Raw genomic sequence first — 15,473 nt, 5'->3', positions numbered from 1 at the left:
TCATGCAAATCTATCAATGCAACTCAATCCCAACCAACACTTTTGCTTCTATTTCAAATGTGAGGTCCTACTCTGTTATGCCAATGTATCTCTGTCTTGAATGGCAGTACCCCCAGCTATTACTCACTTCGGCTTCTTTTGAGAAGAGAATGCCAGCCACGCCAAATCTTGTGTGATCATTTGTGCGATGGCCAGAGATTAAAATGAGACCACCGTGCTCATTTGCGCTTGCCACACAAATACAGCTTTGAATCAAGGCCTCCAGATATGCAAAGTCTGTGTAAACCCTACTCCATTCCTAGCTCCCAGATCCCTTCATTAAATCTTTCAGATTTTCAAGTTCAAAGGCATAACTCACAATAAATTGATTGGGTAAAAAATGTGTTTTTTAAGATGAAACAGGTTCAACCATCACTAGCAACTGTAAAGTCTGTACAGATAATTGTTTTCATGTTTTAAGAAACAGAAACATTTGAATGCAGATATTGTCACTGTTTCCCAGAAGCGAGCAGAAAGGTAAGCGATGTTAAAGGGTAACAACTTTGTCCTTGGTTGGGTTAAATGCTATCTGTAGCAATATCTGCCCTTTGAAAGAAAAGCTAATGTTTTGTTCCAGAAGACATTTCAACAAGAGTTTAATCACTTCTATTTCAAATGGATACATTTATTATTGCAGACATCATAGCCAAACAGCAAGAGATAAATGCAGCAACATGCTGCTGAAGCATTCCTTTCCTAAGCAATACACTGCACCAATGTTTTCTGAAGGTTAAATGAACTAACACCAAAATTGAAAGCAAATAAATTGGAAAACTGAAAACTCTATTGAACAAACAGCAACAACAAATAGGATTATTCAGCCTGCTCCTTCTAGGAAAAGCAGTGTTTCAAGATTCCTGAACTGATCATTAAATTGCAATGCATCATACGTACATGTGTCTATCACATTACATAAAAGAAAATGATTGATGTGGCTGGATACGAGATACTGTCAACACACAACACAAGCTTCAGAGGTTAGATTCTACAAATTTCTGAGGGCTCCCCAAAGATGCCTTTTTTTGCAGTTATAAACAATACTGTTTGGGACATATCAAGTAGCACTGCAGATGAGCAATCCTTGTTATATACAAAGAACAAGGACATTTTAAAATGACAAAGACAAACACTCTGGGGGAAACTCTTGTACGTATATTATTAAAAGCCTGTGAACGTGCAGCTAGTTGGATTGCTCAATTGACTGAACAATCAGACAATTATATAGGAATACAAGATTAAATCACTGCACTGGACCAAGAGAAGAATCCACCTAGTTTAGTATCCTGGGTCTGACAGTGATCGGTACTGGGTGCTTCAGAGATATGTGTAGGTGTCCATAGTGGACAAAATATTCATGAACATGTGTATAGGAAAGTTTATGGATCATATAATGTGTTAGTCCTTTATCCCCAAGGTATTAAAAATAATAGTTAAAAAAACCCTTGCTCCTCCTTATTTTGCCATGGCCTATGTAACTGAGCGACTGCTTCTTCCATATGCTAACAGGAATATAACCAGCTCTGATCCTAAATTCTCTATGGAACAGAAGGTATACTTTGGTAGTCTATATATTTCGTGTCCCAGATACTGATCTCACACCAGTATACAGCAGGAGTAACTCCACTGATAGCAACAAAGCTATGGCAGTATAAAACAGCCATGATATGAGAATGGGGTACAGCATGCCTCCCATAAAGTCTCTCAACTTAGAACTGTGCCATTCTCATTGTCATTCTTATTCTCACAGTGGGAAATCACAGAGGAGAAAGGCAGAAAGGTCAAATGAGCTCACATGAGTCAATGGGCTGGCATAGCATTTGGTCAAAAGAACTTTACAGCATTTAGCACAATATGAATGTTTCTTATGTTTCCAAACAAAGCAAAGACACAACACTTTTTTGGTTTTATACATTAACACTTCTTAAACTCTGGACTACATCAGTCACTGATTGTTATTATTAATTTTATTTCTTGCTGCATTCTTTGTGAATTTAAAACTGACATGTGCCAGACTGGATGTATAGAACTCAAGGACCACACACCAACTCTCTTTGAGCACCACTTAAACACTACTACTTTGGCAAACACAACATACTACACTTTGGAACATCAGATGGCATATTTTATATAGCTAGGACAAGTCCCAGAATCATCAGATGCACCTATTTCATTGCATTAACAAATGTAAAGACCTAGGGCCAGATTTTCACAGGTATTTAGACACTTAAAAAGGCAGGTTGGTGCTTAGTGGAATTTTCAAAAGCATCTAAGCAGGTTTGGTGCTAATTCCTGTATTATTTCAATGGGAGTTTGGTGACTAGGTGCTTTTGAAAATCCTACCAGGTACCTAATTGCACCTTTAGGCAGCTAATAATCTTTGAAAACTTGCTCTGGGTCCTTTGTAGAAAAGGATACTCTAGAACAGAAGTTCTTACAACACATTTTTGTTGGCCTCAGAGTGCAGCCACTAACTCTTGCTGGTGGCAGCTCCGACAACTTTTCCTACAATATTTAATTAACTTTAGGAAAAACAAATGAATATGCACATATATGTGTCCAAATCTTTGTAATGTATTTATGTAGGTTTCATTTTTGGCAGACTCAATAATAAAAATAATCTCTATTATTTTACTGGACCTAAACAGAACAGAAACACAAATAAGGTGCTTTGCATGTTCTTGTCTTTTTTTGTTGTTTCTTTTGCTTTGTGTGTGTGTGTGTTTGTTTTTTAAAGATTTGCTAGCTAGTAAGTCTGCTGCTGTGAAAAGTGATCTTTGTATGTTAATATCACTTTTCTGAGCCTCCCAGCTAGCTACTAAGTCTGCTGTGAAAAATGACATTAGCAAACATACAAATATCACTTTCACTGCAGACTTACTCAGCCATGGCAAGCCCGGGGACAAATTAAGTCCCGGAGAGGGAAGTGGGTAGAGAGGAGCAATGGGGTAATTGGTGGTGAGCCCAGGGATGGGGGATGGGAGATGGAATCCTGTGGCTGGGGAATGGAGCTCACTGCCACGCAGCTGGGGCCTGAAGCCTCCTGGCTGGATCTGCCGCCCACGACCCCAGGGCTGAAGCCTGACCCCACCACACTCAGGAAGGTGGGGAACTCACTGGCTGCCTGCTCCACCAGTGTTTGTGTCTCCAGAAGGGGGCAGGGCCCAACCCCTGCTGGCAGCCCCATGGGACAGGCCGCTGCTTTGCTCCCCAACCCCATCACTGCTCAGAAAGCTGTGGCCAAAAGAAAAGCCCCTGGTGGTGGCATTTGAGAAATGCTGCTCTAGAAGAGGCTAATGGAATTATCCAAGACAACAGGACTTAACTCCAATCACTCAGATAGCGGCAGCAGTGGGTATTTCAGGCCTGGACATGTCTCAAGAAATAAAATAATGAAATAAATAATAGTGGCATATAATTTGTTGCATGGCCATTTCAGACACCTTTTTTGAATCTGTTGATCACAGGAAACCAATGTGTTTTCCCACATCCATTTCATTGTGGCAACAGAACATAATGCAGCCACTGCAGTGAAGCTGTTAAAGGAAAATGAAAAAAAATATAGTGGTTTAGCAGAGCAAGATTTTGTAATCAGATCTGGTAAGAAATAATGAGATATTAAAGATGAGCAAGCTTGACCTTAAAAGACTACGGGGTGACCAGATTAGTCTAATCATTTTATCATGTCAGTCTCCCTCTCCAGTGCATTAATCAAATCACAACTAAATTATCAGCTTGGAGTCTCACTGGTATTTATAGCCAACAGGATGCATTTTATAGACTAGATGCAACTAATGTGATATATTTTAATGGAATAATCTGTGCATTCATGCACAACTTTTCAAGGTATAATAGTCCCCACCCTCTTCTGATGGAATTATGGAATGTCAGATTTTGCTTCTTGGTATTGGTTTGATTAGAGCTGGATCAAAATCAAAGTACATTTACCTTGCCCTTTGCGGTCTGCAAAATGTTCAGGTTCTTTCTTGCCCATTACATACAGATAGTTCTTACACACATACAAAAGTAGACTCCACTGCAGTTGGACTGCTTTTGCATGATCAGGGAGTAAGGGTTGCAGGATCCATCTTTGTTTACTTCATAGGGACTACTCACATGAGTAATGAGTATTCACATGCCCTGTATAAGGATTTGCAGAACTGGATTTGACATTTGCCATTCATGGCAAAACAGGAGAAAACAGGAGCATAATATTCCTCTTTTGCTAGTGTAACTCCACTGATTTCAGAATCAGGCCCATTGGGAGTAGTGGATGTTTGGCATCACTTGGAATCAGGCTCCACTGGTGGTTATGAAAAATGCAGTCTGCTTTCTTTCAAGCATAAATTCCTGTCATAAAATGGTTAGTAGATATTTTATGAACTTCTCACACTACCTTCCTTCTCTTGCTTTTTTCATCTCATATTGCACATCATAATCCTCCATTTTGTGACAATGACTTCAGCACATCCTATGATTGCACACAATATTTTGAGCTCTTAGGTACTACATAAAGAGGTAAAAAACTTTTTTTACTGAATTTTGGAGACTTTGAGGGCAAAACCGTGGGGGGTGGGAGAACTGTTTTGCTGCTCTGTTTTTAGGTGCAGGTACTCTGCAAATGGAGTTGGATAAAGAAAAATGCTGCATCATTTAGGTTTAAATTGCACGTATTTTTTAAATTGCATAAGGTACAACCTATGTTATCAGCACAGATTTACACATAGAAGGCAGATTCTGCCATCAGCTATTCTTGTGTAAATCTACAGTATATCCACTGTGATCAATGGAGCAACTCCAGATTTGGAATCTCTATCAGAGATTTTAAAGAGCAGGTTAAACAAACAGTTTAACCTGCCATAAGCACAGGGGAGCAGACTCGATGACCTTGCGAGGTCCCTTCCAGTCCTATGATTCTATGATTTACAGCAGTGCAACTGAACAGAATTTAGCCAAACTCATGTTTTACTGTGTCATTCAATAAAAGCCATTTCGCTCCTCTTCCCTAGTATCTGCTGAATTCATCGTCCTTGAAATGTAACCCACTTCTCTGAATATACACACACACTGCAGCATCCTCATGGATAAACAGTAATGTTAAAGGGACACTATTAAGTTAAAAAAAACACCCATATTTTTTTTTCTTTTTTTTTTAAACCTACTATTCCTAGTCCAGCTAAAATTACTGCCAATGCAGTGAGTTAGAGGTCGAAAATGATCCCTTATTGCAGTATGTTTACTTTGTGCATTTGTCAAAACTTTGTGTTCGGTTAGTATCTCTGTTCTCTTTATATGCCTGTTAGTCATGCCTTCCCTCACAGTTTATTTGTATGGGAATTTCCAGTATTAGGGGAGGGAATAATATCTCACCTCTCTGCTTTATATAGTGCCAGTTTCCTTACAATCCTTTTTCATTATTTTCTGACTATTGATATGAAAGCTAGAGCTGTGCAGTGAATGGAAATTCCATCTCACTGAGGATTTCAAGATTTTGACATTTGTTTTCATCCCATTTGGGAACAAAACTACAACATTTTGAAATTTTCTGTGAAATAAAATTCTTAAATAATAAATTGGGGCTGGATTGGGTTTAAAATGTTATACAATATAATTTAAAATGAAAAATTCCAAATGGAATCATTTTCAAAAGGAAATCAAAATGTTTCATTCCAAAAAAGGACATTCCAGCATTGTTGGAAATTTCTGAAATATATTTTTTTCAGAATCAACACAGCATTTTGATTTCGACGGAGAGGCATTCTCTGACAGAAAAGTTCTGGCCAGCTCTAATAAAAGCCTACTTTCTTCTGTAACCCCTGCCTTTCTATATCTCTGCTTCATGGATAAAAGAATTATCATTATTAAACATGACCATTCTTCTCTGAAATAGTTTACTTTTACAACTTCATTGACCTTAACACAGATGGGCCTGTCCAGGTCAGGAAAGTTTGGGTACTTTTAACAGGGTAGCCCCACGTAACCCTATGGAATGTAGGTCGTGTCTCCCAACTGATGTACAACGCCATCTGGAATGTCACTCCAACATGCCTTACAACAGCATATCTGTTTACAAGATCATGCAAGTACTTCACTAGCGCTTTTCTTCCATCATTGTCACATTCTTCTTCGTGTCCTTTCAAGCTGCTGATTTTCGACTGCTCAGCAGTATTGCAAACTTTTGTATTTTAGGCCCTGTTTACTATCAAGATTATAATGGAGAAGGTTATTGCAGTCAATTTACAACAAAGCAAGATCATTAAAAAAGGAGCAACCAGAAACAGATAGGCATCGTGATCCCTAAGCTGCCTGAATACTGACAGATTCTACCTCTGAGTACGTCAGGTATGCTTGGGACCAGGATGGAGAATTACATCGTTTCAGATAGGGCCCCATTAGAAAAGGAATATTTCTGGGCATAACATTACCTTGTAACTCTGAAAATGCAGTTTTCATTGAATCAGTACCATAGGCCCTTTTATTTTTGCACATCTCTAGAAGAGCTTGTAAATTGTATTGGAAGTGAAGAAAGTCTTTTAATGGCTTTGTTACTAATGAGTTACAGAGACTTCAAGTCTTTTCCTCGTCAATAGGATGAATATTGAACTTAATAACATGAACATGTTCTCTTAACTCAGTATTACTGTATTTATTATGCAGCAGATCACACACTGAATAATATATTTACCCTGGAATCCTGCTAGATTTCACTATATGGTACATGTATACTGCTTATACATACATTTTCACTGTTGTACGGTTTTCCAATTTGTAAGTATGTCTCTGTAGAGTTTATAGAGGTCATCATAGTGAAAAGTTGGTAAACATGCAGGGATGGTTCAGGCACTGCATTTTTATTTGACTTTACTAGAGAGGATAACAAATGCAGCTATGAGAATTTCCCTTTGATCCTTTGCTTATGGGCATTAGCATTATCCACTCAGCCACAGCACCCAGATCAAACATTTCGCTCTGCTATGAAAGACGCCACATGCTTTGTAAATCTACTTTACAGCTTGTCACCATTACCATTCTACAGAATATAGACCATAGATGTTGGTTGGGTGGGGGAAGAGATAATAATCTGGGTTTAAAAAGGAATGTTACTTCTTTTCAACCTACAAAATAATCCTTTCTGAAAGAACTGTTTTAAATGTTATGTATTCTGAAACCATCCTTTTATGCAGATGACAGAAGACAGTTAAATGGATCCACTATATTTGAATGAAAAAAGATCGCATAGTTAGAACACTCAGCACAAAGCACAGACCATGTGTCATCACCGTACTGCATACAAACGATGGCTCCGAGGGTAATAGATTATGAAGGTTCCAAAAGACAACTTAATCTGTGTCTTCTATGGGTAGTTTATGCCTAAAGCATAGAACCAGTATTTAAAAAGAAATCCAAAGGAGGAAAGACTTGTTATTAATTCAGAAATTCCTTTGGCTCTGGATTTAAATTGAATTTTCCAGTCTGAAAGTATTTTTTTCTACATAGGCCATTTAAGTCAAATGTGGGAAGAACGGTAGGTATTCTATTTCGGAAATACTTCATTGTGCATGAGATTGATGAGCTTTGCATGAAGGTGACCCAAAAGGTGAGCATACAAAGGCTTTCCCTCCATCCTGCTGTGCATTAAATATATTGTTCCTTATGAACAAAGAGCACTATTGAAGAAATCAGATGTGCTTTTAGACTTTATTTTAGAAAATAATTTATTTTCTTAATTGTTTCCTTTTCCTATTGCCCAGTCTCATCTATTAGAAAGCTATTACTGTTAAAGCATGCTAATGTAAAACAAGACGATGAATATTCAAATGTCCCTAGCCGATGATTATCAAGGGGTTAGTTATATAAATATCTACAAGTCTTCTGTTTATTGCAATCCTTTTGTTACATTTGTGCTACTCTTTCTTCCTATAAATCTCTTCCCTGTTAAATCTCCTTAGCAGAGAGGTTCATGGGTAATGCTGACTGATTAAGGCAAGTGAATAAGTTATTCAATTAATTTCACCTCTATATCCTTCCCTGTACTGTCAGTGAGCAGCTTATGATTTCTGTTTTCTGTTTTCTGATTCGGAAATATTTGCTGACTTTTTTTGGCAAATATTTCTCAGTCTGTAGATTTCTGTGAGTAACTTATTGCATGTATTCAGGCTGACAAGCGGCTAATTTTTATTGGAGATGGGTCACATGGTATATGTCTATTCTCCAGTAGGATGAGCATAGCCATTAGGATCAGGTTCCTGGGATGAATAGACGGGTTTATAAATCCCAAAATTCATTTTTTAAGAGAATTATCCAATACACATTTACAACTGGCTGGTTTTATGAATAGTCCTGAAAGCATATCCTTTTTTCGGAAGAGTCATTGAAAGTAAACACAAGAAGAGTGCAAACGCGGTCTAATCAAATCCATCTCACAACATTAATCATCACAGAATTGTTATTTTTCTTTGTTGCAGTAATTGTCCTGTGCCAATTCCCTTGCTGCCTTCACATTTAACAACCAATTATTTGCTTCATGCAGCAAACATGGAGCAACCCTGCCTTCCAAAACCACCTGCAATGTCTGCCAATGAGTCTGCAGCTCAAGGATCAGACAACTCCTCAGCCACCAAAGGACCCATATAAAATAAAATCCATGAAAGAAACCATCCTTGATCACCAAGGGATCGCCAACAACAAAAACATTTGCTGTATATGCCAGCCTTATTTAATAAGCACTATTGCCCTGCAAAGAATTTTAACTGACTTTTGAGGCAAAGGGCCAGTACATATTCACCATTACGTAGAACTGTTTAGATTTTGGAAAAACTAAGTCACTAATACCTTATAAATAGTCTTTGTAAAATTTATATTACATTTTAATTTATAATAATAAAATAATATTGATTTTATGTTGTTTTTTCCCCCCCTTCACTACATTTATATTTTAGCACCTTATCTAACATGACACTTTGCTTCTGGATCTGTGATATGAATATGCCTGCCCCTCAGCTGACTATAGATAAAGTATGAAGACAATTGTTAAGGGAGGATGGAAGAAAAATATACTGTATATGGGAAAAGAAAGAATCAATATACCTAAACCAGTTAAATTAATGGACTGTGGACTGAAAAGTGGCATCATACTCTGCAAGTTCAATGGTTTTCCATAATAAAGGATACTGTCACCTGCTTATCCTCTGCATCAAACCTTCAATTTGAATCTTAGTTTTTATAGCCCTGCTTGGATTCATACAATCTCTTTGAGCAAGTTTCTGAATCCTGACAGCTGGTGGCAGGCAGTGAAAAGAAAAGCCAGATTGCTTTGCTCTGGACCAGTGCTTCTGTGCTTATGAGACTGCAATACCAATTCTGTTCCAAATGTTAATAGCACAGGGGGTTATTAGATGGTGCAGTTTGTACCCCTTTCCTAGGAGACTGAGTTTCCTATGAAAAACATGTTTCATTTTTGCTTTGCCCATAACTAGTATCTTGGGGTCGTACCACAACCTAGATTTCCCCAATACTGCAGCAGTATGCTGATGCGATAAAAAGCTTCACATACAGGTCAATTTGGGAAATAAACTTCTTTCCAGGTTCGTGGACTGTTTCAAAAATAATTTCTAAATCCAACTCTTAAAAATTGCAAAGTAGCATGATTATCGTTGCTCTTTTTTCTGACAACCAGTATTCTATTGTGATACCAATGTTGACCCTCTCAGTGATCCCTCCAGCCCTGGAACAGAGGCAATCAAACAGCATGCAGGACAATCTTTCATTTTCGGCATCTCAACCCACCACCAATGCCCAGCTCCCAAAGAGCAACTCTAATCAGAGACCAAGGCAGAGATCAAATTCTTTCATTCTACTGCTCTCCAAGTACCACAGCCTCTACACCGCACTTTGCATAACAGAACTGATACCACAGCATGTCCCCACATGTTAAGTTCCTCACCTTACACAGTATTACAGTTCCCTGCCACAGTATAGAAATAAGTTACTTGGAAGTTATGTAAGTCAAAAGGCATCTAGAACAGCCTCACATTCTGAAGAGGAAGAAACTGAAGATGGTAGGGGGAGGGAAGCCCTGTGTTACCATCTTGATCTCCCTAATTGAAAAGCGTAGTGCAGCTTTATGCTGACATTTCTGAACAGGAATTTGAATAATTATTGAGTTATTCCATATACATTATAAAAATATGCAGGATTTTATTATATGCCAGAGGTGGCCAAACTGTGGCCCGTGAGCTGCATGTGGCTCTTTTACAGTTAAAGTGTGGATCACAGAGCCCCCTATGCCCCAGTCCCATTCTCCATCTACCAGACTGGGGTGGGGAGCTTGGAGTTTCTGCCCTATGGCAGGGTGGTGGGCTAGAGGTTTCTGCCCAGCAGGGAGGGGGGTCTCAGGTCTCAGTAAATTTGGCCATCCCTATTACCGCTCAGGTAAGTTTTGTATGCAGATCTGTATATTTCTACTTTATCTCAAGAAATATCAGTCCTGAAGTTATCTTTCTTCAATTACAGTTACTTTATTCAGTACAGGATTAAAGTATGCTCTTTCCTTACTGTTTCATGTTTATACTATTTAGGCATTTAGTTTAATTTAAAATTAATCTGTGTCTTTGGTCTCTCATCTTTAAAGTATACTCCCTAGTGTTACCTGGAACACCCATCTAAAGTGTTCATGGGCTGTTGAAAAGACAACCCTAAGGCTTGTTCAGTATCATTTTGGAAGACATGAGGAGAATTTACTGAGATGTCTTTAGCTGATCTTTATTTTATTATGCATTAATGATTTACCTCATCAACCCACAAACTGCACCATTCAAAAACTGAATTCTACTCTGCTACCAGCATTACAGATCTCTTAGTCAAAGCATGGATGTCTGTTGCATGTTTTGAAAATTCTCTATTTGTATAGCTTCCACTAACATCAGCAGAAGTTCTGCTTGTTAAATAAGTGAATACTATACGACAATATGGCATTGAGAAATTTACTTAAAGGATGTTGTCATTGATCCATAAATTGCTCATTTAAACTATATTCATTCTACATATATGTCTGTTGATTAGTTCTCCTCATACCTACCTGATATTTGTATAGGCAATGCATGGTTAATTTTTTTTTTAAAAATCATTTGGTGATCTAGCAAAAAAGACACTCTCTCCCTGCCCCTCTCCGCCCCACACACATATCCAGGGCATAAGCAACTTTTCCAACAGAAATTTCATCACCATCAGCACATTTTTGCTAATCATTTCAGTTTCAATGAAATGGCATTTGATGATGGAAGAAAAGTGTTGTCAATTTTTTGTTACCAGCTCTAGTAACTACCCAAGTAAGTTGGCTCTAACTTTGATATCAGACTTGTACAAGAAAGACTTTCTATGCTCTTTGATTTTTCTGAGATAAAGACATGATTGAATCCAACAGAATTTTCTCTCTAATATATTTTCAAGGTTGAGTGACATAGCAAATGTTTTCTAAAGAAGGAGATGAATAAAAATATTGCAGTCACCATCTGGCAACTGGGGCAAATATTTTATTACAGTGATTAAGTATTAATCTGATTTATGCACTATTCTCAATTTATGAGTACCAAAAATAGATTCATTCTTAGTTTTCTGAGATTTATTTTCTTGCTTTGTCTAAACTACCTGCCTTACATGCTATAGGAAGGGAGGTTAATTGTAGTATTGAACTCCTTGCTAGACAGATTCTCTTAATCTCCATTCTCCTGATGGCATTCAGCCAGACTGATTCGATAACTGTCTTCCAACACCGGGCCCTGTGTCCCCCTCAAACAGAATATATGTTTTACTCTTACTCTGCCCTTTAATAAAGCACCTTTTATTCCAGTGCTGGATCATCTGGATCACAGAGGTCAGAACCTAAGAACTGCAAGGAATTCAAAGATACATCCCAGTTCATTAACAATAAGAAATGAAAAGAAAAGAAAATCAAGCACAACTCATACCTCCAAATTGGGTCCCCCTTACTATGTCCTAGATCCCATTACCAGCTGGCCTTTCTTCCACCAGGGTTTGTTTCAGATTGACATACATCTCGTAATTCATATTCTAGAGAGGATTCCCAGCCTGCCCGGCTCTTAAGGGAATAGACTATCACATCCTACAAACACAGTACATCCAAGGACTGGGTTTTTTAATAGTACCTACACAGCACAAAAGACAATGTGCCTAATTATTTAAATATATTTTTCTGATACATTTTATTGTAACATCTAGTAAATGGATTTAAAACCAAGTTTGTATAGCCATTTTGGTTTTGCATACATTCCTGCCTTTAATATTTTTTCTCACAGCCTAAAAAGAATTCAGACAGAAAAATATTTCCTATATTTGCCTTATAAAATAAAATAAATTAAAATTATTGTCAGACAATTTTCTTATCGTGGTAGGTGTTGCAGGTAGAGGAAGAATAAGAATAGTGATATAAGAACCTCACAAGGTTCAGGGTTTGGAACAAGTAAAGATCTAGACTATTAAATGACCCCTTCTTTCCAACAAGTATCTTTTCCTTGAAAAGGTACAAAAGCAATTTAAGTCTCTTGATATTTGATTATCTCCATCATTAGCCATTTATAAACTTGTGCATTTTTAGGTCCCACCCATGAAAGATGCTGAAACCATAACACCAAGCATAAGTGATTCAAAGATCATGTTACACGAGTTTCAGCCAGATAATGTAATATTCCAAACATACAGACAAGTTTTATTGAAACTAAATATTGAGCACTTGAAGTGTTTAATATTGAAATTAAACTAATAAACTGAAAGATACTGGACAAGTAGTCATGTTTACTGGTAGGTAATAAAAGTAGTTATTGAAGTTCCTTCTGTTGTTGAATAACAGACTAGGTAATTAATATAAGGTTAAATGAGTCACATGAATTGATAATTAATGTGAAAAAATGACCCTGGGATTACAAAGTAATACATTGGTCGACTGGTTGTTTCTAGTAAATATTTATTTAGTTTATTTATTTTGGCATTACACTCTCTCCAAGGTAAACTAATAAATCTAATCTATAATTTCTATAAAATACCATTTGAACTGCATTTGGACACAAAAGCTGAGGCACTCCAATGCTCTTTCTACAAATGATCTCTAAAGCAAGAGACCCCATACGTCACTGATGCCTTCACATTGAGATATAGGTTCAGAAGGAATATTCTCTGCTCATAAAGTTGTCTGAAATTGTCAGCCCTACTGAGAACCAGGACTTATTTCAGCAAAAATTAGAAGGCCTGTTGGAAGGTGTGAGGATACAATCTATAGTCAGCAACAGGTTCACAAACAAACAAACTAAAAGGGTGAGATTTTAGCTGAAATCTGGGCTGGTTCATAACACTCTACTTATCTTTATCTAGGAGCATTAGTGGATGCTGACTTTGATTGTTGTTGTGTGTGTCTTTTTGTTAGTACACAGTCTGATCCATAAGCTCATGATCTGTTAGCAGAAGGTAACTGTGACACTGATGCCCATATGAAGTTCACTACTCTGTGTCAGGTGCTCATATCAGGCCTGACATACTCACTATACCTCACAGACTATTGTCAATCTGTATCTAATAGGTGACATGTAAGATATCACTTGAAAAATTATAACTCACTGATCATTAATATTCTTGTGCCATGAATATATGAAGTGTGTACAAAGAGTTATGGGATATATGTTAGAATTATCTTCCAAAAATATGTTTGGCAAGCAACATATAAGCCCAGTCTGCCCTAGCCAAAGGAATGTGTATTTGTTTGTCTGATCAGCTTGATTGTCAAAGACAATGAAAGTACATTTACATAAAAGATAAACAAAGCCATCAACCTAGTGAGTGGGGGAAATAGCATCTTGAGAGGGTCAGAATCTCAAATGATAAGCAATTTAATCAACTGACTGTAGATAATATTACTGTATTATAAAATTGTATCCAAGTAAGATTTTTATCAGCGCTATTGACACCCTGATGATTAATATCACTGTGAATTGCGCACATTAACACTATCTGAAAAAGTATGAATACTCAGTTATATTATGCTTTGAAGTCTGCAACCAAACAGGGAGAAACAGATTTCCCCCTGAGGCAGGAGTGAAGGTAGTACTGTTGAATGTAAACAATGGAAGCTCCACTCAAATATAAATCAGCAGGGGAACAGGAAGGGAAGAACAGCATGAAGTTATTCTGCCTCTTAAAACAGACTCAATGAATTCTGAGAGATGTTAAGGAGAAACAGACAGTCATTCTGGCATCTTTTTCCTAGGAAGACAAAGGAAATCAGCGCCTCCTAGTTCTGTGGCAGGTCTTGACTGAGCGGAAGTCAGCCATGGCTGGAAAGAAGAAAGTCTGGTAAGAAATTTACCTTGAACCAAGACTGTAGCTTGTTCAGCTAAGTCTTAGCCACTAGAAAGTGTATTCTATGCTTATTTGTTTGCAACCATTTTTGTATTTCTCCCTTGAACTTGAACTCACTTAAAACCTCTCTTTTTGATTGGACAAACTTGTATTACTTTTAATCTAAAACTACCCTGTGTTGTATTTGAACTGAAGTGACTGTTAACTCCAGTTAATGGAATAAGCTGTGCTTCTGTGTCTTTAAAAGAGCAACGAACCGTATTACTTCTCTGAGTGTTCCAGGAGAGGGCTGGACACTTCAGGGCAGATAGTTTGGAAAAATTCAGGACTGCTGGGGTCAAGGTGCAAGCAGTAACCAAGGCTGGAGGAGACCAGGGTGGGGTTATTGCATTGTAGGCAGGCTGCTGGGGTCAGAATGCTGAATCAGGTCTGCCCAACACACAGACACTAAGGAACTGCATGCTCATCTGCTGGCTGTTGGTGTCCAGGCTGTGATACACAGTAGCAGAGCATTTAAGGCACCCAGAATTAGAGGGCAGGTATTGACACAAACTCTCACATTAACATAGCATCCTAATGGCAGTATGATCAAGTCACCTCAGACAGGCAGAGCGTTTGACAGTGCTCATGACCTCTGAGATTTATTGGATAACTTTTCCTTATCAGCACGAAATGCCCACTGAATATTAGAAATTCTGCTGTCACAAGAAGAATTCCCATATTGGACTGTCTGTTTTCTTATGATATTATATGATATTCCTTTTAGTATTTCATAAAGAAACTAAGCCCACCCAGCAATTCAAATTCAGCTTTTCCACAGATGTGCATATTTCCTCAGTTGTGTCTCTCTCATGTGAAAAAGAGTTCAAAGTTTGTGTTCCACCATACCATAACTATGAATGCCCAGAAAATGTAATACCCCTCAAACCACTCCACATCTTCCAACATCCAAAATCCTAGGGCAAATACTGGAGTTTCTGACTTGTTAGATGTTTAGATAAATAAAACAAGGCAAACTGAAAGTTGAAATTAGTCAACAGAGCATTGGGTAACAATCCACATCTCCAACAATA

General features: G+C 37.8%; 1 protein-coding gene across 1 annotated transcript in view; it reads right to left on the bottom strand.

Moving 5' to 3' along the window:
- The window catches only part of CLSTN2 (calsyntenin 2), a 367,428-nt gene that overhangs the window by 41,882 nt on the left and 310,073 nt on the right, over window positions 1-15,473 (bottom strand). The gene's annotated exons all lie outside the window — the stretch shown is intronic.

The sequence above is a fragment of the Emydura macquarii genome, unplaced genomic scaffold, assembly GCF_026122565.2.
Source record: "Emydura macquarii macquarii isolate MOO-44397 ecotype Brisbane River unplaced genomic scaffold, CSIRO-AGI_Emac_v2 contig_499, whole genome shotgun sequence".
NCBI lineage: Eukaryota > Metazoa > Chordata > Testudines > Chelidae > Emydura > Emydura macquarii.
The sequence above is the reverse complement of the archived record's forward strand: the minus strand, read 5'-3'. Positions and strand labels throughout refer to the sequence as shown.